The sequence below is a fragment of the Hyla sarda genome, unplaced genomic scaffold, assembly GCF_029499605.1.
Source record: "Hyla sarda isolate aHylSar1 unplaced genomic scaffold, aHylSar1.hap1 scaffold_178, whole genome shotgun sequence".
Lineage (NCBI taxonomy): Eukaryota > Metazoa > Chordata > Amphibia > Anura > Hylidae > Hyla > Hyla sarda.
This window is the reverse complement of record NW_026608424.1, coordinates 101423-122840: the sequence shown is the minus strand read 5'-3', so window position 1 is coordinate 122840 and position 21418 is coordinate 101423. Positions and strand designations below refer to the sequence as shown.

At 46.2% G+C, this 21418-nt stretch overlaps 7 non-coding genes across 7 annotated transcripts; all 7 read right to left on the bottom strand.

Annotated features, from left to right (window-relative positions):
- Positions 1-6843: 6843 nt before the first annotated feature.
- On the bottom strand, positions 6844-7034 carry LOC130313726 (U2 spliceosomal RNA). Its single transcript, XR_008861601.1, has one exon. It is a non-coding gene; the product is annotated as a U2 spliceosomal RNA (small nuclear RNA).
- Positions 7035-9117: 2083 nt separating this feature from the next.
- Positions 9118-9308, bottom strand: LOC130313725 (U2 spliceosomal RNA). The gene has a single exon (XR_008861600.1). It is a non-coding gene; the product is annotated as a U2 spliceosomal RNA (small nuclear RNA).
- A 2091-nt stretch (positions 9309-11399) lies between these two features.
- Positions 11400-11590, bottom strand: LOC130313724 (U2 spliceosomal RNA). Its single transcript, XR_008861599.1, has one exon. It is a non-coding gene; the product is annotated as a U2 spliceosomal RNA (small nuclear RNA).
- A 2083-nt stretch (positions 11591-13673) lies between these two features.
- On the bottom strand, positions 13674-13864 carry LOC130313723 (U2 spliceosomal RNA). Its single transcript, XR_008861598.1, has one exon. It is a non-coding gene; the product is annotated as a U2 spliceosomal RNA (small nuclear RNA).
- A 2072-nt stretch (positions 13865-15936) lies between these two features.
- Positions 15937-16127, bottom strand: LOC130313722 (U2 spliceosomal RNA). Its single transcript, XR_008861597.1, has one exon. It is a non-coding gene; the product is annotated as a U2 spliceosomal RNA (small nuclear RNA).
- A 2092-nt stretch (positions 16128-18219) lies between these two features.
- On the bottom strand, positions 18220-18410 carry LOC130313721 (U2 spliceosomal RNA). Its single transcript, XR_008861596.1, has one exon. It is a non-coding gene; the product is annotated as a U2 spliceosomal RNA (small nuclear RNA).
- Positions 18411-20493: 2083 nt separating this feature from the next.
- Positions 20494-20684, bottom strand: LOC130313720 (U2 spliceosomal RNA). Its single transcript, XR_008861595.1, has one exon. It is a non-coding gene; the product is annotated as a U2 spliceosomal RNA (small nuclear RNA).
- Between the last annotated feature and the right edge of the window lie 734 nt (positions 20685-21418).

The window sequence follows — 21418 nt, the reverse complement described above, 5'->3', positions numbered from 1 at the left end:
TGGGGAGTCTATGCTACCTAATGTGGGGAATCTGTGCTACCAAATGTGGGGAGTCTATACTACCTTATGTGGGGAATCTGTGCTAGCTAATGTGGGGAAATTGCTACCTAATGTGGGGAATCTGTGCTACCTAATGTGGGGAAATTGCTACCTAATGTGGGGAAACTGCGACCTACCTAATGTGGGGGCACTGCTGCCTACCTAATGCTCCCCCCCTGGCAGTAGCACCCTCATCATCCACCAGCAACCCCCCCCCCCCCCCCCCAGCAGCACCTCCATCAACATATCCTGATGGTGGATGATGGAGGTGCTCCTGCCAGGAGGATGATCCTGCCGATGGATGATGGGGGTGATACTGCCAGGGGGGATGGCCAGTAGCACCCTCATCATCCTCCAGCAACACCTCCCCAGTAGTAGCACCCCCATCATCCACTAGCAACACCACCAATACCCCCCTCCCGTGGTAATAGCATCAGCTAACGGATGTTGAGGGGTGTTACTTTGGTTGTGGTATTATATTCAGACGGTGCACTGTATGGCAACGTTATATTCAGAGGGCGCAGTGGGTGGTAGTATTATATTCAGAGGGTGCACTGTATGGCAACGTTATATTCAGAGGGCGCAGTTTGTGGTAGTATTATATTCAGAGGGCGCAGTTTGTGGTAGTATTATTAGAGATGAGCGAACTTACAGTAAATTCGATTCGTCACGAACTTCTCGGCTCGGCAGTTGATGACTTATCCTGCGTAAATTAGTTCAGCCTTCAGGTGCTCCGGTGGGCTGAAAAAGGTGGATACATTCCTAGGAAAGAGTCTCCTAGGACAATATCCACCTTTTCCAGCCCACGGGAGCACCTGAAAGCTGAACTAATTTATGCAGGAAAAGTCATCAACTGCCGAGCAGAGAAGTTTGTGACGAGTTGAATTTACTGTAGTTTGCTCATCTCTAAGTATTATATTCAGAGGGTGCAGTGGGTGGTAGTATTATATTCAGAGGGTACAGTATGTGGCAGATTTATATTCAGGGGTACAGTATGTGGCAGATTTATATTCAGAGGGTACAGTATGTGGCAGATTTATATACAGAGGGTACAGTATGTGGCAGATTTATTTTCAGAGGGCGCAGTTTGTGGTAGTATTATATTCAGAGGGCGCAGTTTGTGGTAGTATTATATTCAGAGGGTATAGTGTGTGGCGGTATTATATTCAGGGGTACAGTATGTGGCAGATTTATATTCAGAGGGTACAGTATGTGTTGGTATTATATTCAGAATGTACAGTGTGTGGTAGTATTATATTCAGATGGTACAGTGTATGGCGGTATTATATGCAGGGGTACAGTATGTGGCAGATTTATATTCAGAGTGTACAGTATGTGATAGTATTATATTCAGGGGTACAGTATGTGGCAGATTTATATTCAGAGGGTACAGTATGTGATAGTATTATATTCAGGGGTACAGTATGTGGCAGATTTATATTCAGAGGGTACAGTATGTGATAGTATTATATTCAGGGGTACAGTATGTGATAGTATTATATTCAGGGGTACAGTATGTGGCAGATTTATATTCAGAGTGTACAGTATGTGTTGGTATAATATTCAGAATGTACAGTGTGTGGTAGCTTTATATTCAGTGGGTATGGTGTATGGAAGGTTTATAATCAAAGAGTATAGTGTATAGTAGTATTATATTTAGAGGATACAGTGTCTGGCAGGTTTATAATAATAATTGTTTTCATATAGAGGATGAGAATGCGCTGACATAGTGAGGAGACGTCTGGGCGTCACATTCTGCAGAGAGAAATTTTAGCTGGAACAAGTCCTGGCGGTATGTACCATCTGAATTAGATAAGGAAAGACTATAGAGAAGACGTCACCGGTAGTCACTGATATCATTGTACATTCTCCTCTCTGTGTCCTGTAGTCACTTGTCCGTTCTACAGTTAGGTCAGTGAAACTACAACTCCCAGCATAACCTCACCACTGCTCAAAGGGGTAATCTACTGGAAAAAAAATGTTTTAATCAGCTGGTGCTACAAAGTTAAACAGATTTGTAAATTACTTCTATTTAAAAATCTTAATCCTTCCAGTACTTATTAGCTGCTGTATAAGCGATTCACAGGAAGTTATTTTCTTTTTTAATTTATTTTCTGTCTGACCACAGTGCTCTGTGCTGACACCTCTGTCCATGTCAAGAACTGTCCATAGTAGGAGCAAATCCCCATAGCAAACCTATCCTGCTCTGGACAGTTCCTGACATGGACAGAGGTGTCAGCAAATAGCACTGTGGTCAGACTGGAAAGAACTACACAACTTCCTGTGGAGCATACACCAGCTTATAAGTACTGTAAGTATTAAGCTTTTAAATAGAAGTAATTAAAAAATCTGCTTAACTTTCTGGCACCAGTTGATATAAAAGTAAATGTTTTCCAGTGGAATACCCCTTTAAGTAATTCTGGGAGCTGTATATTTCAATGGTGAAAACTTCTTTAACACTTTCCTATTCTGTGGCAACTGGTATATCTGATTATTATACTGGAATTTCTCACAATGCGCTACAACAGTGGTGTCTGTCACAACAGGCTAAAAACTTACTGGGGGGAGGGGGGAGGTATGGGGGTGACACCATTTTCTACCGCACCGGGTGACACCAACCCTAGCAACGCCACTGGGACTAGAATTGTTAATAAAAAGGGGTAAAATCTCCAACATTTTTATTCTTTCATTCTTATCAGGAGAACCATAAAAATTTAAAAACTGCCATTTAATACCATTAATAAAAGCGTTGACCAATAAAATTCTGCCTGGTAAAATTTCGTTAAAACTCTCAATTAAAACGTTCCCTTTAAAAAGTATGGCGACCCCTGCTGATCTGGACTCATTTGATCCAGACCAGACTGATGGACCGTGCACCCAATCATCTTCATATTCTTTATAATTTAATCTGTGCGGGATGCCACATTCCTGCAGGAAAAGGACGGAAGCAGCAAAAACCGACAAGTAATTAAATAGGGCAACCCTTCTTACTCTGGCGCTCACACTTCTCACGTTCAAGGACAGACCGGACAACTCAGCCATGGGAATGTACAAGAAAACGTCTTACACCTCTGATTCCCCCTCCGAAGCCTCATACCCCCCAAAATCTGACTCAACTGTACGCATAGAGGAAGCAGGAGAGGAGGCACCATCACTCAGCCGACCCCCCCTCCTCCATCATGATTGAGGCATAGTTGTTCTCGGGCATCCTGGCAATCAGGGCTCCAGACTCATTGGGTTCTTCCACCTCTTGCCCCTCCATAGGGGTCGGGTGTTCACTTAGTTCCGTCTCTGGTACCTCAGAGACGGTCACCCCTGAAACCTCCTCCTGGCAGGGAGGAGGGGGGGTATCCCCTATGGGGACCTGTGGAGGAACGTCACTTGGGTTCCCTGCATCCGCAGGTACTTCCATCGGCTCCCCCTGGACCGCCTCCGAATAGAGTCTTCTGGAGCCCCTCCGCCTTTTAACCTTCACCTCTCCACCCGGATCATCGCTCTCAGGGGGACCCTGAGCCAGAGGTTGCTGAGGAGCGGATTCGGCCGCCGTCCGCTCCTCTCTTAACCCAGCATGCTCCTGGGGGCCAGTTTTTCCACCACTTGCACGTTTTTTGGCCATCCTCTGCTCTTTAGGGTCCCCTCCTTTTGCCTGAGGGGGGTCTTTCTCCTTCTCCATCTCACTGCTTACCTCTTGTGGGGGGGTAATCACTGGCTCTGCTTGCCTCGGCTGGTGTCCCGGTTGCTGTCCTTGCTGCCTCCAGGGTTGCCACTGCTGCTCCGTCCTATGTCTGTGGGGACAAGAGGAGAAAAGGTGACCGAATTGTTGACAGAAATTGCACCTCCCTCCTCTTGTGCATTTTTCTGTCTCGTGCTGTGTGCTACCACATTTTTTGCATGTACTTTCACAGTTTTCTTTTGTGTGTCCATATCTGTGACACTTCCTGCAGTAGCTTGGCATCCCCGCATAAAAGAGGTCGCCACACATATTATTTATTTTAAAACGAGCTGGTGGTAGTTGTATTCCCCCTGGCAATCTGTCATCTTTTTTGCATGTAACCTGAAATCTCCACTTAGATGTCCAGATGCCACAGCTGTTCATGATTTTTCCTCTGCACTCAACCTTACTAAAATAGACTTGTAAAAACAACTCAACATCGTGTAGGTTGGCGAAAGGGGAATACATCTTTACTACCACCAGCTTAATATCGTCTAGAACGTGCTCAATAATCCGGACACCCTGAAGCTTTTTGTCTTTACTCGCAGCAGCTCTGGTAACAAAATCTCTGTGGATGCCATTTTGTGTGAACGTCACATCAAAAATTTTACGCTTCGGGTAGTCCTGGATTGCCAATATCTCGCCCTTCTGTATTCCGAAAACTCCTCCGAGCACGTCCTCTACTACGAATTTCAAATCGTCCGCCCTTTTGGTATCATCCGTGAGAATGACTCTCACGGTGTTTTTGATCCTTGCGTATGCCGGCACAGAACCTGGATCCGGATCATCATCCATGGTTCTAACCTCTCTCCACCCGAAGGTCTTGAGAGGCGATCGCTACTCGTTACCCTGGGACTAGGCCCTCTCCCCAATAGAAACAAGTGGGTGAAGCCCAGGCAATAAACCTGGGCGATCCCACAAGGCCGAGGAGAGGGGTACCCGAGTACCTTCTGACCAGATCTCCTGTATTAATACACTTGATCTTAGCCAAAAGGCCGAGAAGCGATAACCGTGAAAGGGGCGGGCCCAACAAGGTCCCCTTCATGGGCACTATCACTGCTTGCTGTCAGGGAGGCTGCCAGACAATTTTCCATGCACACTCTGGGCTGGGGGGCAGTCAACCACCAGTACACACAGCAGAACCTAAACCCATACCATTATTGCTAAGCAGCAAGACAGGGGCCCATTGCACTCCCACGGGGCCTTTTTAAATGCAATCCATAACCCGGATTTGCCAGGAACCCTTCTTACTCCTCCTACTTGCATGTGACACTGGGCTTAGGATCTGCATAGGAAACACACACACAAGCACACACCTACCTTTGTTGCCTGCAGATGCCTCCTTGGCTGTCCCCAAACGGTATCAAACCAACACCCACGGGAAGCTGTAAGCATAGAGGACATGCCTGCACCCCATTGGACTTACCTGTGTGGGTTAAATCCGGGTTATTTGACAACCTATGGCGGTGATGGTTCTGCTCAGGCAGAGCAGTGCTGATGCTCCTCATAAAGCTGTCGCTGCTGTGAAGGTTCTAGGTGACATCACAAATCCCTATGGTTACATACACAACAAAGCTGGGTTGTTGTTGTTTACACTCTGCAAGGCCTGTGGAAGTGAGTGACATCATAGCACTGTAGTTCTGAGGGTTCTAGATGGATGCAACAATCTCCTGTTGCTTTCTATGAAGGCCATAATAGACGACATCACCAAACAGCTCCATAGTCACATACACAGCAAAGGAGAGATGTTGTTTACACCTAGTGATGTCAGTGGTATTGAGTGACATCACAGCACAGTGCTAAGGCTCCTGGGCCTGGACACAGCAGCGGCTGCAATATCTCAACGGAGAATACGTTTATATATATGTGTGTGTGTGCGCGTATATATATATATATATATATATATATATATATATATATTTCTCCGCCGAAATCACTTTTAAACCCATTTCCACCTTTTTTTCCCTTCTCTTCCTCTTACTTTTTTTTCAAGTTTTTTTACGTTTTTCTCCTTTTCGCCTCTTTTCTGGGCGTATTATTCTTCTTTTTCTTCTTTTTTTTCGTCTAATGCATACCCCATCAGTGCAGCAATGCTTATTCAATACCGCCAGCAGATGGAGACACTGGGGGATAATTTTCTAAGGATTTATACTGATTTTTTCTGTCTGAATTTGTCGCACAGAAAGTTGCAGGCCAAATATGTGTGACATTTCTGCGACTTTAGCTTCTAGAGCATTTTTACAACATTATACATAGGTGCTGAATACATAAAAAGCGACTGTTCAGCGACAGACAAGTCGCATCGGCTGAAAGTAGGCCAGAATGTCAGTCCATGTTGGAGCAGGTTTAGATACAGTCTAAAGTATAGATCTCAAAGTCTGTGCACAGAATTTAGCAAGGGCCTCGCACCTTCTGATGCATCAGGTAGGTGCACAATAGCATAGCCTAACCCTCTGTACTTTGGTCTATATTGATGCGGGACATAGACAGCCAGCTGATGACCAATCCATTAGTGCAATGGATGGCTGGAAGCATTTGTCTTTGCCTTTGCAATACCACAGAAGCAATGCATGGTCAATGTACAGCAATGACACACCTGTGTGAACAGCCAGGAGACCCCCCCCCCCCCCCCCCCATGTTATGTTACATAGTTACATAGTTAGTACGGTCGAAAAAAGACATATGTCCATCAAGTTCAACCAGGGAATTAAGGGGTAGGGGTGTGGCGCGATATTGGGGAAGGGATGAGATTTTATATTTCTTCATAAGCATTAATCTTATTTTGTCAATTAGGAACATTCAGCACCCACCCGCTATCAAGGCAGCTGCCTATCATGTCATGCCCTACCTGCACAGGTGTGCTGGCTACTCAAATGATCCAATTAAGGAGGCCATTTAGTCAGCAGCAGCAGAAGTCCTGTGCCTGGACGCTCCAACAGCGGCCAGACACAAGCAGAAGCAGCAGAAGCAGCAGCAGCAGCACCACCTTTTGTTTTTTGGCTGCAGCAGCAAGGCCCACAGGGCTGGCTAGCTGGCTAGCCAGCAAGCAGGTAGCAATGAAAGTAGGAATCTTTCTTTTTAACCCTGTAAGGGGGTGGTGCACTGTACCCGAAGATACTGCCATATCGGGTCAATGCATAGGGCGACGGAAGCAAGCTTCGAAATCGGCCCCCGTTCTCAAAAATCCATTTAATATATGGTCCCCAGATAGGGGACGTATCAGATATTAAACTGATAAGAACAGATACTACACTTGATCTTAGCCAAAAGGCCGAGAAGCGATAACCGTGAAAGGGGCGGGCCCAACAAGGTCCCCTTCATGGGCACTATCACTGCTTGCTGTCAGGGAGGCTGCCAGACAATTTTCCATGCACACTCTGGGCTGGGGGGCAGTCAACCACCAGTACACACAGCAGAACCTAAACCCATACCATTATTGCTAAGCAGCAAGACAGGGGCCCATTGCACTCCCACGGGGCCTTTTTAAATGCAATCCATAACCCGGATTTGCCAGGAACCCTTCTTACTCCTCCTACTTGCATGTGACACTGGGCTTAGGATCTGCATAGGAAACACACACACAAGCACACACCTACCTTTGTTGCCTGCAGATGCCTCCTTGGCTGTCCCCAAACGGTATCAAACCAACACCCACGGGAAGCTGTAAGCATAGAGGACATGCCTGCACCCCATTGGACTTACCTGTGTGGGTTAAATCCGGGTTATTTGACAACCTATGGCGGTGATGGTTCTGCTCAGGCAGAGCAGTGCTGATGCTCCTCATAAAGCTGTCGCTGCTGTGAAGGTTCTAGGTGACATCACAAATCCCTATGGTTACATACACAACAAAGCTGGGTTGTTGTTGTTTACACTCTGCAAGGCCTGTGGAAGTGAGTGACATCATAGCACTGTAGTTCTGAGGGTTCTAGATGGATGCAACAATCTCCTGTTGCTTCTATGAAGGCCATAATAGACAACATCACCAAACAGCTCCATAGTCACATACACAGCAAAGGAGAGATGTTGTTTACACCTAGTGATGTCAGTGGTATTGAGTGACATCACAGCACAGTGCTAAGGCTCCTGGGCCTGGACACAGCAGCGGCTGCAATATCTCAACGGAGAATACGTTTATATATATGTGTGTGTGTGCGCGTATATATATATATATATATATATATATATATATATATATATATTTCTCCGCCGAAATCACTTTTAAACCCATTTCCACCTTTTTTTCCCTTCTCTTCCTCTTACTTTTTTTTCACGTTTTTTTACGTTTTTCTCCTTTTCGCCTCTTTTCTGGGCGTATTATTCTTCTTTTTCTTCTTTTTTTTCGTCTAATGCATACCCCATCAGTGCAGCAATGCTTATTCAATACCGCCAGCAGATGGAGACACTGGGGGATAATTTTCTAAGGATTTATACTGATTTTTCCTGTCTGAATTTGTCGCACAGAAAGTTGCAGGCCAAATATGTGTGACATTTCTGCGACTTTAGCTTCTAGAGCATTTTTACAACATTATACATAGGTGCTGAATACATAAAAAGCGACTGTTCAGCGACAGACAAGTCGCATCGGCTGAAAGTAGGCCAGAATGTCAGTCCATGTTGGAGCAGGTTTAGATACAGTCTAAAGTATAGATCTCAAAGTCTGTGCACAGAATTTAGCAAGGGCCTCGCACCTTCTGATGCATCAGGTAGGTGCACAATAGCATAGCCTAACCCTCTGTACTTTGGTCTATATTGATGCGGGACATAGACAGCCAGCTGATGACCAATCCATTAGTGCAATGGATGGCTGGAAGCATTTGTCTTTGCCTTTGCAATACCACAGAAGCAATGCATGGTCAATGTACAGCAATGACACACCTGTGTGAACAGCCAGGAGACCCCCCCCCCCCCCATGTTATGTTACATAGTTACATAGTTAGTACGGTCGAAAAAAGACATATGTCCATCAAGTTCAACCAGGGAATTAAGGGGTAGGGGTGTGGCGCGATATTGGGGAAGGGATGAGATTTTATATTTCTTCATAAGCATTAATCTTATTTTGTCAATTAGGAACATTCAGCACCCACCCGCTATCAAGGCAGCTGCCTATCATGTCATGCCCTACCTGCACAGGTGTGCTGGCTACTCAAATGATCCAATTAAGGAGGCCATTTAGTCAGCAGCAGCAGAAGTCCTGTGCCTGGACGCTCCAACAGCGGCCAGACACAAGCAGAAGCAGCAGAAGCAGCAGCAGCAGCACCACCTTTTGTTTTTTGGCTGCAGCAGCAAGGCCCACAGGGCTGGCTAGCTGGCTAGCCAGCAAGCAGGTAGCAATGAAAGTAGGAATCTTTCTTTTTAACCCTGTAAGGGGGTGGTGCACTGTACCCGAAGATACTGCCATATCGGGTCAATGCATAGGGCGACGGAAGCAAGCTTCGAAATCGGCCCCCGTTCTCAAAAATCCATTTAATATATGGTCCCCAGATAGGGGACGTATCAGATATTAAACTGATAAGAACAGATACTACACTTGATCTTAGCCAAAAGGCCGAGAAGCGATAACCGTGAAAGGGGCGGGCCCAACAAGGTCCCCTTCATGGGCACTATCACTGCTTGCTGTCAGGGAGGCTGCCAGACAATTTTCCATGCACACTCTGGGCTGGGGGGCAGTCAACCACCAGTACACACAGCAGAACCTAAACCCATACCATTATTGCTAAGCAGCAAGACAGGGGCCCATTGCACTCCCACGGGGCCTTTTTAAATGCAATCCATAACCCGGATTTGCCAGGAACCCTTCTTACTCCTCCTACTTGCATGTGACACTGGGCTTAGGATCTGCATAGGAAACACACACACAAGCACACACCTACCTTTGTTGCCTGCAGATGCCTCCTTGGCTGTCCCCAAACGGTATCAAACCAACACCCACGGGAAGCTGTAAGCATAGAGGACATGCCTGCACCCCATTGGACTTACCTGTGTGGGTTAAATCCGGGTTATTTGACAACCTATGGCGGTGATGGTTCTGCTCAGGCAGAGCAGTGCTGATGCTCCTCATAAAGCTGTCGCTGCTGTGAAGGTTCTAGGTGACATCACAAATCCCTATGGTTACATACACAACAAAGCTGGGTTGTTGTTGTTTACACTCTGCAAGGCCTGTGGAAGTGAGTGACATCATAGCACTGTAGTTCTGAGGGTTCTAGATGGATGCAACAATCTCCTGTTGCTTCTATGAAGGCCATAATAGACGACATCACCAAACAGCTCCATAGTCACATACACAGCAAAGGAGAGATGTTGTTTACACCTAGTGATGTCAGTGGTATTGAGTGACATCACAGCACAGTGCTAAGGCTCCTGGGCCTGGACACAGCAGCGGCTGCAATATCTCAACGGAGAATACGTTTATATATATGTGTGTGTGTGCGCGTATATATATATATATATATATATATATATATATATATATATATTCTCCGCCGAAATCACTTTTAAACCCATTTCCACCTTTTTTTCCCTTCTCTTCCTCTTACTTTTTTTTCACGTTTTTTTACGTTTTTCTCCTTTTCGCCTCTTTTCTGGGCGTATTATTCTTCTTTTTCTTCTTTTTTTTCGTCTAATGCATACCCCATCAGTGCAGCAATGCTTATTCAATACCGCCAGCAGATGGAGACACTGGGGGATAATTTTCTAAGGATTTATACTGATTTTTCCTGTCTGAATTTGTCGCACAGAAAGTTGCAGGCCAAATATGTGTGACATTTCTGCGACTTTAGCTTCTAGAGCATTTTTACAACATTATACATAGGTGCTGAATACATAAAAAGCGACTGTTCAGCGACAGACAAGTCGCATCGGCTGAAAGTAGGCCAGAATGTCAGTCCATGTTGGAGCAGGTTTAGATACAGTCTAAAGTATAGATCTCAAAGTCTGTGCACAGAATTTAGCAAGGGCCTCGCACCTTCTGATGCATCAGGTAGGTGCACAATAGCATAGCCTAACCCTCTGTACTTTGGTCTATATTGATGCGGGACATAGACAGCCAGCTGATGACCAATCCATTAGTGCAATGGATGGCTGGAAGCATTTGTCTTTGCCTTTGCAATACCACAGAAGCAATGCATGGTCAATGTACAGCAATGACACACCTGTGTGAACAGCCAGGAGACACCCCCCCCCCCCCCCATGTTATGTTACATAGTTACATAGTTAGTACGGTCGAAAAAAGACATATGTCCATCAAGTTCAACCAGGGAATTAAGGGGTAGGGGTGTGGCGCGATATTGGGGAAGGGATGAGATTTTATATTTCTTCATAAGCATTAATCTTATTTTGTCAATTAGGAACATTCAGCACCCACCCGCTATCAAGGCAGCTGCCTATCATGTCATGCCCTACCTGCACAGGTGTGCTGGCTACTCAAATGATCCAATTAAGGAGGCCATTTAGTCAGCAGCAGCAGAAGTCCTGTGCCTGGACGCTCCAACAGCGGCCAGACACAAGCAGAAGCAGCAGAAGCAGCAGCAGCAGCAGCAGCACCACCTTTTGTTTTTTGGCTGCAGCAGCAAGGCCCACAGGGCTGGCTAGCTGGCTAGCCAGCAAGCAGGTAGCAATGAAAGTAGGAATCTTTCTTTTTAACCCTGTAAGGGGGTGGTGCACTGTACCCGAAGATACTGCCATATCGGGTCAATGCATAGGGCGACGGAAGCAAGCTTCGAAATCGGCCCCCGTTCTCAAAAATCCATTTAATATATGGTCCCCAGATAGGGGACGTATCAGATATTAAACTGATAAGAACAGATACTACACTTGATCTTAGCCAAAAGGCCGAGAAGCGATAACCGTGAAAGGGGCGGGCCCAACAAGGTCCCCTTCATGGGCACTATCACTGCTTGCTGTCAGGGAGGCTGCCAGACAATTTTCCATGCACACTCTGGGCTGGGGGGCAGTCAACCACCAGTACACACAGCAGAACCTAAACCCATACCATTATTGCTAAGCAGCAAGACAGGGGCCCATTGCACTCCCACGGGGCCTTTTTAAATGCAATCCATAACCCGGATTTGCCAGGAACCCTTCTTACTCCTCCTACTTGCATGTGACACTGGGCTTAGGATCTGCATAGGAAACACACACACAAGCACACACCTACCTTTGTTGCCTGCAGATGCCTCCTTGGCTGTCCCCAAACGGTATCAAACCAACACCCACGGGAAGCTGTAAGCATAGAGGACATGCCTGCACCCCATTGGACTTACCTGTGTGGGTTAAATCCGGGTTATTTGACAACCTATGGCGGTGATGGTTCTGCTCAGGCAGAGCAGTGCTGATGCTCCTCATAAAGCTGTCGCTGCTGTGAAGGTTCTAGGTGACATCACAAATCCCTATGGTTACATACACAACAAAGCTGGGTTGTTGTTGTTTACACTCTGCAAGGCCTGTGGAAGTGAGTGACATCATAGCACTGTAGTTCTGAGGGTTCTAGATGGATGCAACAATCTCCTGTTGCTTCTATGAAGGCCATAATAGACGACATCACCAAACAGCTCCATAGTCACATACACAGCAAAGGAGAGATGTTGTTTACACCTAGTGATGTCAGTGGTATTGAGTGACATCACAGCACAGTGCTAAGGCTCCTGGGCCTGGACACAGCAGCGGCTGCAATATCTCAACGGAGAATACGTTTATATATATGTGTGTGTGTGCGCGTATATATATATATATATATATATATATATATATATATATATATATCTCCGCCGAAATCACTTTTAAACCCATTTCCACCTTTTTTTCCCTTCTCTTCCTCTTACTTTTTTTTCACGTTTTTTTACGTTTTTCTCCTTTTCGCCTCTTTTCTGGGCGTATTATTCTTCTTTTTCTTCTTTTTTTTCGTCTAATGCATACCCCATCAGTGCAGCAATGCTTATTCAATACCGCCAGCAGATGGAGACACTGGGGGATAATTTTCTAAGGATTTATACTGATTTTTCCTGTCTGAATTTGTCGCACAGAAAGTTGCAGGCCAAATATGTGTGACATTTCTGCGACTTTAGCTTCTAGAGCATTTTTACAACATTATACATAGGTGCTGAATACATAAAAAGCGACTGTTCAGCGACAGACAAGTCGCATCGGCTGAAAGTAGGCCAGAATGTCAGTCCATGTTGGAGCAGGTTTAGATACAGTCTAAAGTATAGATCTCAAAGTCTGTGCACAGAATTTAGCAAGGGCCTCGCACCTTCTGATGCATCAGGTAGGTGCACAATAGCATAGCCTAACCCTCTGTACTTTGGTCTATATTGATGCGGGACATAGACAGCCAGCTGATGACCAATCCATTAGTGCAATGGATGGCTGGAAGCATTTGTCTTTGCCTTTGCAATACCACAGAAGCAATGCATGGTCAATGTACAGCAATGACACACCTGTGTGAACAGCCAGGAGACCCCCCCCCCCCCCATGTTATGTTACATAGTTACATAGTTAGTACGGTCGAAAAAAGACATATGTCCATCAAGTTCAACCAGGGAATTAAGGGGTAGGGGTGTGGCGCGATATTGGGGAAGGGATGAGATTTTATATTTCTTCATAAGCATTAATCTTATTTTGTCAATTAGGAACATTCAGCACCCACCCGCTATCAAGGCAGCTGCCTATCATGTCATGCCCTACCTGCACAGGTGTGCTGGCTACTCAAATGATCCAATTAAGGAGGCCATTTAGTCAGCAGCAGCAGAAGTCCTGTGCCTGGACGCTCCAACAGCGGCCAGACACAAGCAGAAGCAGCAGAAGCAGCAGCAGCAGCACCACCTTTTGTTTTTTGGCTGCAGCAGCAAGGCCCACAGGGCTGGCTAGCTGGCTAGCCAGCAAGCAGGTAGCAATGAAAGTAGGAATCTTTCTTTTTAACCCTGTAAGGGGGTGGTGCACTGTACCCGAAGATACTGCCATATCGGGTCAATGCATAGGGCGACGGAAGCAAGCTTCGAAATCGGCCCCCGTTCTCAAAAATCCATTTAATATATGGTCCCCAGATAGGGGACGTATCAGATATTAAACTGATAAGAACAGATACTACACTTGATCTTAGCCAAAAGGCCGAGAAGCGATAACCGTGAAAGGGGCGGGCCCAACAAGGTCCCCTTCATGGGCACTATCACTGCTTGCTGTCAGGGAGGCTGCCAGACAATTTTCCATGCACACTCTGGGCTGGGGGGCAGTCAACCACCAGTACACACAGCAGAACCTAAACCCATACCATTATTGCTAAGCAGCAAGACAGGGGCCCATTGCACTCCCACGGGGCCTTTTTAAATGCAATCCATAACCCGGATTTGCCAGGAACCCTTCTTACTCCTCCTACTTGCATGTGACACTGGGCTTAGGATCTGCATAGGAAACACACACACAAGCACACACCTACCTTTGTTGCCTGCAGATGCCTCCTTGGCTGTCCCCAAACGGTATCAAACCAACACCCACGGGAAGCTGTAAGCATAGAGGACATGCCTGCACCCCATTGGACTTACCTGTGTGGGTTAAATCCGGGTTATTTGACAACCTATGGCGGTGATGGTTCTGCTCAGGCAGAGCAGTGCTGATGCTCCTCATAAAGCTGTCGCTGCTGTGAAGGTTCTAGGTGACATCACAAATCCCTATGGTTACATACACAACAAAGCTGGGTTGTTGTTATTTACACTCTGCAAGGCCTGTGGAAGTGAGTGACATCATAGCACTGTAGTTCTGAGGGTTCTAGATGGATGCAACAATCTCCTGTTGCTTCTATGAAGGCCATAATAGACGACATCACCAAACAGCTCCATAGTCACATACACAGCAAAGGAGAGATGTTGTTTACACCTAGTGATGTCAGTGGTATTGAGTGACATCACAGCACAGTGCTAAGGCTCCTGGGCCTGGACACAGCAGCGGCTGCAATATCTCAACGGAGAATACGTTTATATATATGTGTGTGTGTGCGCGTATATATATATATATATATATATTTCTCCGCCGAAATCACTTTTAAACCCATTTCCACCTTTTTTTCCCTTCTCTTCCTCTTACTTTTTTTTCACGTTTTTTTACGTTTTTCTCCTTTTCGCCTCTTTTCTGGGCGTATTATTCTTCTTTTTCTTCTTTTTTTTCGTCTAATGCATACCCCATCAGTGCAGCAATGCTTATTCAATACCGCCAGCAGATGGAGACACTGGGGGATAATTTTCTAAGGATTTATACTGATTTTTCCTGTCTGAATTTGTCGCACAGAAAGTTGCAGGCCAAATATGTGTGACATTTCTGCGACTTTAGCTTCTAGAGCATTTTTACAACATTATACATAGGTGCTGAATACATAAAAAGCGACTGTTCAGCGACAGACAAGTCGCATCGGCTGAAAGTAGGCCAGAATGTCAGTCCATGTTGGAGCAGGTTTAGATACAGTCTAAAGTATAGATCTCAAAGTCTGTGCACAGAATTTAGCAAGGGCCTCGCACCTTCTGATGCATCAGGTAGGTGCACAATAGCATAGCCTAACCCTCTGTACTTTGGTCTATATTGATGCGGGACATAGACAGCCAGCTGATGACCAATCCATTAGTGCAATGGATGGCTGGAAGCATTTGTCTTTGCCTTTGCAATACCACAGAAGCAATGCATGGTCAATGTACAGCAATGACACACCTGTGTGAACAGCCAGGAGACCCCCCCCCCCCCCCCCCCCCCCATGTTATGTTACATAGTTACATAGTTAGTACGGTCGAAAAAAGACATATGTCCATCAAGTTCAACCAGGGAATTAAGGGGTAGGGGTGTGGCGCGATATTGGGGAAGGGATGAGATTTTATATTTCTTCATAAGCATTAATCTTATTTTGTCAATTAGGAACATTCAGCACCCACCCGCTATCAAGGCAGCTGCCTATCATGTCATGCCCTACCTGCACAGGTGTGCTGGCTACTCAAATGATCCAATTAAGGAGGCCATTTAGTCAGCAGCAGCAGAAGTCCTGTGCCTGGACGCTCCAACAGCGGCCAGACACAAGCAGAAGCAGCAGAAGCAGCAGCAGCAGCACCACCTTTTGTTTTTTGGCTGCAGCAGCAAGGCCCACAGGGCTGGCTAGCTGGCTAGCCAGCAAGCAGGTAGCAATGAAAGTAGGAATCTTTCTTTTTAACCCTGTAAGGGGGTGGTGCACTGTACCCGAAGATACTGCCATATCGGGTCAATGCATAGGGCGACGGAAGCAAGCTTCGAAATCGGCCCCCGTTCTCAAAAATCCATTTAATATATGGTCCCCAGATAGGGGACGTATCAGATATTAAACTGATAAGAACAGATACTACACTTGATCTTAGCCAAAAGGCCGAGAAGCGATAACCGTGAAAGGGGCGGGCCCAACAAGGTCCCCTTCATGGGCACTATCACTGCTTGCTGTCAGGGAGGCTGCCAGACAATTTTCCATGCACACTCTGGGCTGGGGGGCAGTCAACCACCAGTACACACAGCAGAACCTAAACCCATACCATTATTGCTAAGCAGCAAGACAGGGGCCCATTGCACTCCCACGGGGCCTTTTTAAATGCAATCCATAACCCGGATTTGCCAGGAACCCTTCTTACTCCTCCTACTTGCATGTGACACTGGGCTTAGGATCTGCATAGGAAACACACACACAAGCACACACCTACCTTTGTTGCCTGCAGATGCCTCCTTGGCTGTCCCCAAACGGTATCAAACCAACACCCACGGGAAGCTGTAAGCATAGAGGACATGCCTGCACCCCATTGGACTTACCTGTGTGGGTTAAATCCGGGTTATTTGACAACCTATGGCGGTGATGGTTCTGCTCAGGCAGAGCAGTGCTGATGCTCCTCATAAAGCTGTCGCTGCTGTGAAGGTTCTAGGTGACATCACAAATCCCTATGGTTACATACACAACAAAGCTGGGTTGTTGTTGTTTACACTCTGCAAGGCCTGTGGAAGTGAGTGACATCATAGCACTGTAGGTCTGAGGGTTCTAGATGGATGCAACAATCTCCTGTTGCTTCTATGAAGGCCATAATAGACGACATCACCAAACAGCTCCATAGTCACATACACAGCAAAGGAGAGATGTTGTTTACACCTAGTGATGTCAGTGGTATTGAGTGACATCACAGCACAGTGCTAAGGCTCCTGGGCCTGGACACAGCAGCGGCTGCAATATCTCAACGGAGAATACGTTTATATATATGTGTGTGTGTGCGCGTATATATATATATATATATATATATATATATATATATATATATATATATATATTTCTCCGCCGAAATCACTTTTAAACCCATTTCCACCTTTTTTTCCCTTCTCTTCCTCTTACTTTTTTTTCACGTTTTTTTACGTTTTTCTCCTTTTCGCCTCTTTTCTGGGCGTATTATTCTTCTTTTTCTTCTTTTTTTTCGTCTAATGCATACCCCATCAGTGCAGCAATGCTTATTCAATACCGCCAGCAGATGGAGACACTGGGGGATAATTTTCTAAGGATTTATACTGATTTTTCCTGTCTGAATTTGTCGCACAGAAAGTTGCAGGCCAAATATGTGTGACATTTCTGCGACTTTAGCTTCTAGAGCATTTTTACAACATTATACATAGGTGCTGAATACATAAAAAGCGACTGTTCAGCGACAGACAAGTCGCATCGGCTGAAAGTAGGCCAGAATGTCAGTCCATGTTGGAGCAGGTTTAGATACAGTCTAAAGTATAGATCTCAAAGTCTGTGCACAGAATTTAGCAAGGGCCTCGCACCTTCTGATGCATCAGGTAGGTGCACAATAGCATAGCCTAACCCTCTGTACTTTGGTCTATATTGATGCGGGACATAGACAGCCAGCTGATGACCAATCCATTAGTGCAATGGATGGCTGGAAGCATTTGTCTTTGCCTTTGCAATACCACAGAAGCAATGCATGGTCAATGTACAGCAATGACACACCTGTGTGAACAGCCAGGAGACCCCCCCCCCCCCATGTTATGTTACATAGTTACATAGTTAGTACGGTCGAAAAAAGACATATGTCCATCAAGTTCAACCAGGGAATTAAGGGGTAGGGGTGTGGCGCGATATTGGGGAAGGGATGAGATTTTATATTTCTTCATAAGCATTAATCTTATTTTGTCAATTAGGAACATTCAGCACCCACCCGCTATCAAGGCAGCTGCCTATCATGTCATGCCCTACCTGCACAGGTGTGCTGGCTACTCAAATGATCCAATTAAGGAGGCCATTTAGTCAGCAGCAGCAGAAGTCCTGTGCCTGGACGCTCCAACAGCGGCCAGACACAAGCAGAAGCAGCAGAAGCAGCAGCAGCAGCACCACCTTTTGTTTTTTGGCTGCAGCAGCAAGGCCCACAGGGCTGGCTAGCTGGCTAGCCAGCAAGCAGGTAGCAATGAAAGTAGGAATCTTTCTTTTTAACCCTGTAAGGGGGTGGTGCACTGTACCCGAAGATACTGCCATATCGGGTCAATGCATAGGGCGACGGAAGCAAGCTTCGAAATCGGCCCCCGTTCTCAAAAATCCATTTAATATATGGTCCCCAGATAGGGGACGTATCAGATATTAAACTGATAAGAACAGATACTACACTTGATCTTAGCCAAAAGGCCGAGAAGCGATAACCGTGAAAGGGGCGGGCCCAACAAGGTCCCCTTCATGGGCACTATCACTGCTTGCTGTCAGGGAGGCTGCCAGACAATTTTCCATGCACACTCTGGGCTGGGGGGCAATCAACCACCAGTACACACAGCAGAACCTAAACCCATACCATTATTGCTAAGCAGCAAGACAGGGGCCCATTGCACTCCCACGGGGCCTTTTTAAATGCAATCCATAACCCGGATTTGCCAGGAACCCTTCTTACTCCTCCTACTTGCATGTGACACTGGGCTTAGGATCTGCATAGGAAACACACACACAAGCACACACCTACCTTTGTTGCCTGCAGATGCCTCCTTGGCTGTCCCCAAACGGTATCAAACCAACACCCACGGGAAGCTGTAAGCATAGAGGACATGCCTGCACCCCATTGGACTTACCTGTGTGGGTTAAATCCGGGTTATTTGACAACCTATGGCGGTGATGGTTCTGCTCAGGCAGAGCAGTGCTGATGCTCCTCATAAAGCTGTCGCTGCTGTGAAGGTTCTAGGTGACATCACAAATCCCTATGGTTACATACACAACAAAGCTGGGTTGTTGTTGTTTACACTCTGCAAGGCCTGTGGAAGTGAGTGACATCATAGCACTGTAGTTCTGAGGGTTCTAGATGGATGCAACAATCTCCTGTTGCTTCTATGAAGGCCATAATAGACGACATCACCAAACAGCTCCATAGTCACATACACAGCAAAGGAGAGATGTTGTTTACACCTAGTGATGTCAGTGGTATTGAGTGACATCACAGCACAGTGCTAAGGCTCCTGGGCCTGGACACAGCAGCGGCTGCAATATCTCAACGGAGAATACGTTTATATATATGTGTGTGTGTGCGCGTATATATATATATATATATATATATATATATATATATATATTTCTCCGCCGAAATCACTTTTAAACCCATTTCCACCTTTTTTTCCCTTCTCTTCCTCTTACTTTTTTTTCACGTTTTTTTACGTTTTTCTCCTTTTCGCCTCTTTTCTGGGCGTATTATTCTTCTTTTTCTTCTTTTTTTTCGTCTAATGCATACCCCATCAGTGCAGCAATGCTTATTCAATACCGCCAGCAGATGGAGACACTGGGGGATAATTTTCTAAGGATTTATACTGATTTTTCCTGTCTGAATTTGTCGCACAGAAAGTTGCAGGCCAAATATGTGTGACATTTCTGCGACTTTAGCTTCTAGAGCATTTTTACAACATTATACATAGGTGCTGAATACATAAAAAGCGACTGTTCAGCGACAGACAAGTCGCATCGGCTGAAAGTAGGCCAGAATGTCAGTCCATGTTGGAGCAGGTTTAGATACAGTCTAAAGTATAGATCTCAAAGTCTGTGCACAGAATTTAGCAAGGGCCTCGCACCTTCTGATGCATCAGGTAGGTGCACAATAGCATAGCCTAACCCTCTGTACTTTGGTCTATATTGATGCGGGACATAGACAGCCAGCTGATGACCAATCCATTAGTGCAATGGATGGCTGGAAGCATTTGTCTTTGCCTTTGCAATACCACAGAAGCAATGCATGGTCAATGTACAGCAATGACACACCTGTGTGAACAGCCAGGAGACCCCCCCCCCCCCCCCATGTTATGTTACATAGTTACATAGTTAGTACGGTCGAAAAAAGACATATGTCCATCAAGTTCAACCAGGGAATTAAGGGGTAGGGGTGTGGCGCGATATTGGGGAAGGGATGAGATTTTATATTTCTTCATAAGCATTAATCTTATTTTGTCAATTAGGAACATTCAGCACCCACCCGCTATCAAGGCAGCTGCCTATCATGTCATGCCCTACCTGCACAGGTGTGCTGGCTACTCAAATGATCCAATTAAGGAGGCCATTTAGTCAGCAGCAGCAGAAGTCCTGTGCCTGGACGCTCCAACAGCGGCCAGACACAAGCAGAAGCAGCAGAAGCAGCAGCAGCAGCACCACCTTTTGTTTTTTGGCTGCAGCAGCAAGGCCCACAGGGCTGGCTAGCTGGCTAGCCAGCAAGCAGGTAGCAATGAAAGTAGGAATCTTTCTTTTTAACCCTGTAAGGGGGTGGTGCACTGTACCCGAAGATACTGCCATATCGGGTCAATGCATAGGGCGACGGAAGCAAGCTTCGAAATCGGCCCCCGTTCTCAAAAATCCATTTAATATATGGTCCCCAGATAGGGGACGTATCAGATATTAAACTGATAAGAACAGATACTACACTTGATCTTAGCCAAAAGGCCGAGAAGCGATAACCGTGAAAGGGGCGGGCCCAACAAGGTCCCCTTCATGGGCACTATCACTGCTTGCTGTCAGGGAGGCTGCCAGACAATTTTCCATGCACACTCTGGGCTGGGGGGCAGTCAACCACCAGTACACACAGCAGAACCTAAACCCATACCATTATTGCTAAGCAGCAAGACAGGGGCCCATTGCACTCCCACGGGGCCTTTTTAAATGCAATCCATAACCCGGATTTGCCAGGAACCCTTCTTACTCCTCCTACTTGCATGTGACACTGGGCTTAGGATCTGCATAGGAAACACACACACAAGCACACACCTACCTTTGTTGCCTGCAGATGCCTCCTTGGCTGTCCCCAAACGGTATCAAACCAACACCCACGGGAAGCTGTAAGCATAGAGGACATGCCTGCACCCCATTGGACTTACCTGTGTGGGTTAAATCCGGGTTATTTGACAACCTATGGCGGTGATGGTTCTGCTCAGGCAGAGCAGTGCTGATGCTCCTCATAAAGCTGTCGCTGCTGTGAAGGTTCTAGGTGACATCACAAATCCCTATGGTTACATACACAACAAAGCTGGGTTGTTGTTGTTTACACTCTGCAAGGCCTGTGGAAGTGAGTGACATCATAGCACTGTAGTTCTGAGGGTTCTAGATGGATGCAACAATCTCCTGTTGCTTCTATGAAGGCCATAATAGACGACATCACCAAACAGCTCCATAGTCACATACACAGCAAAGGA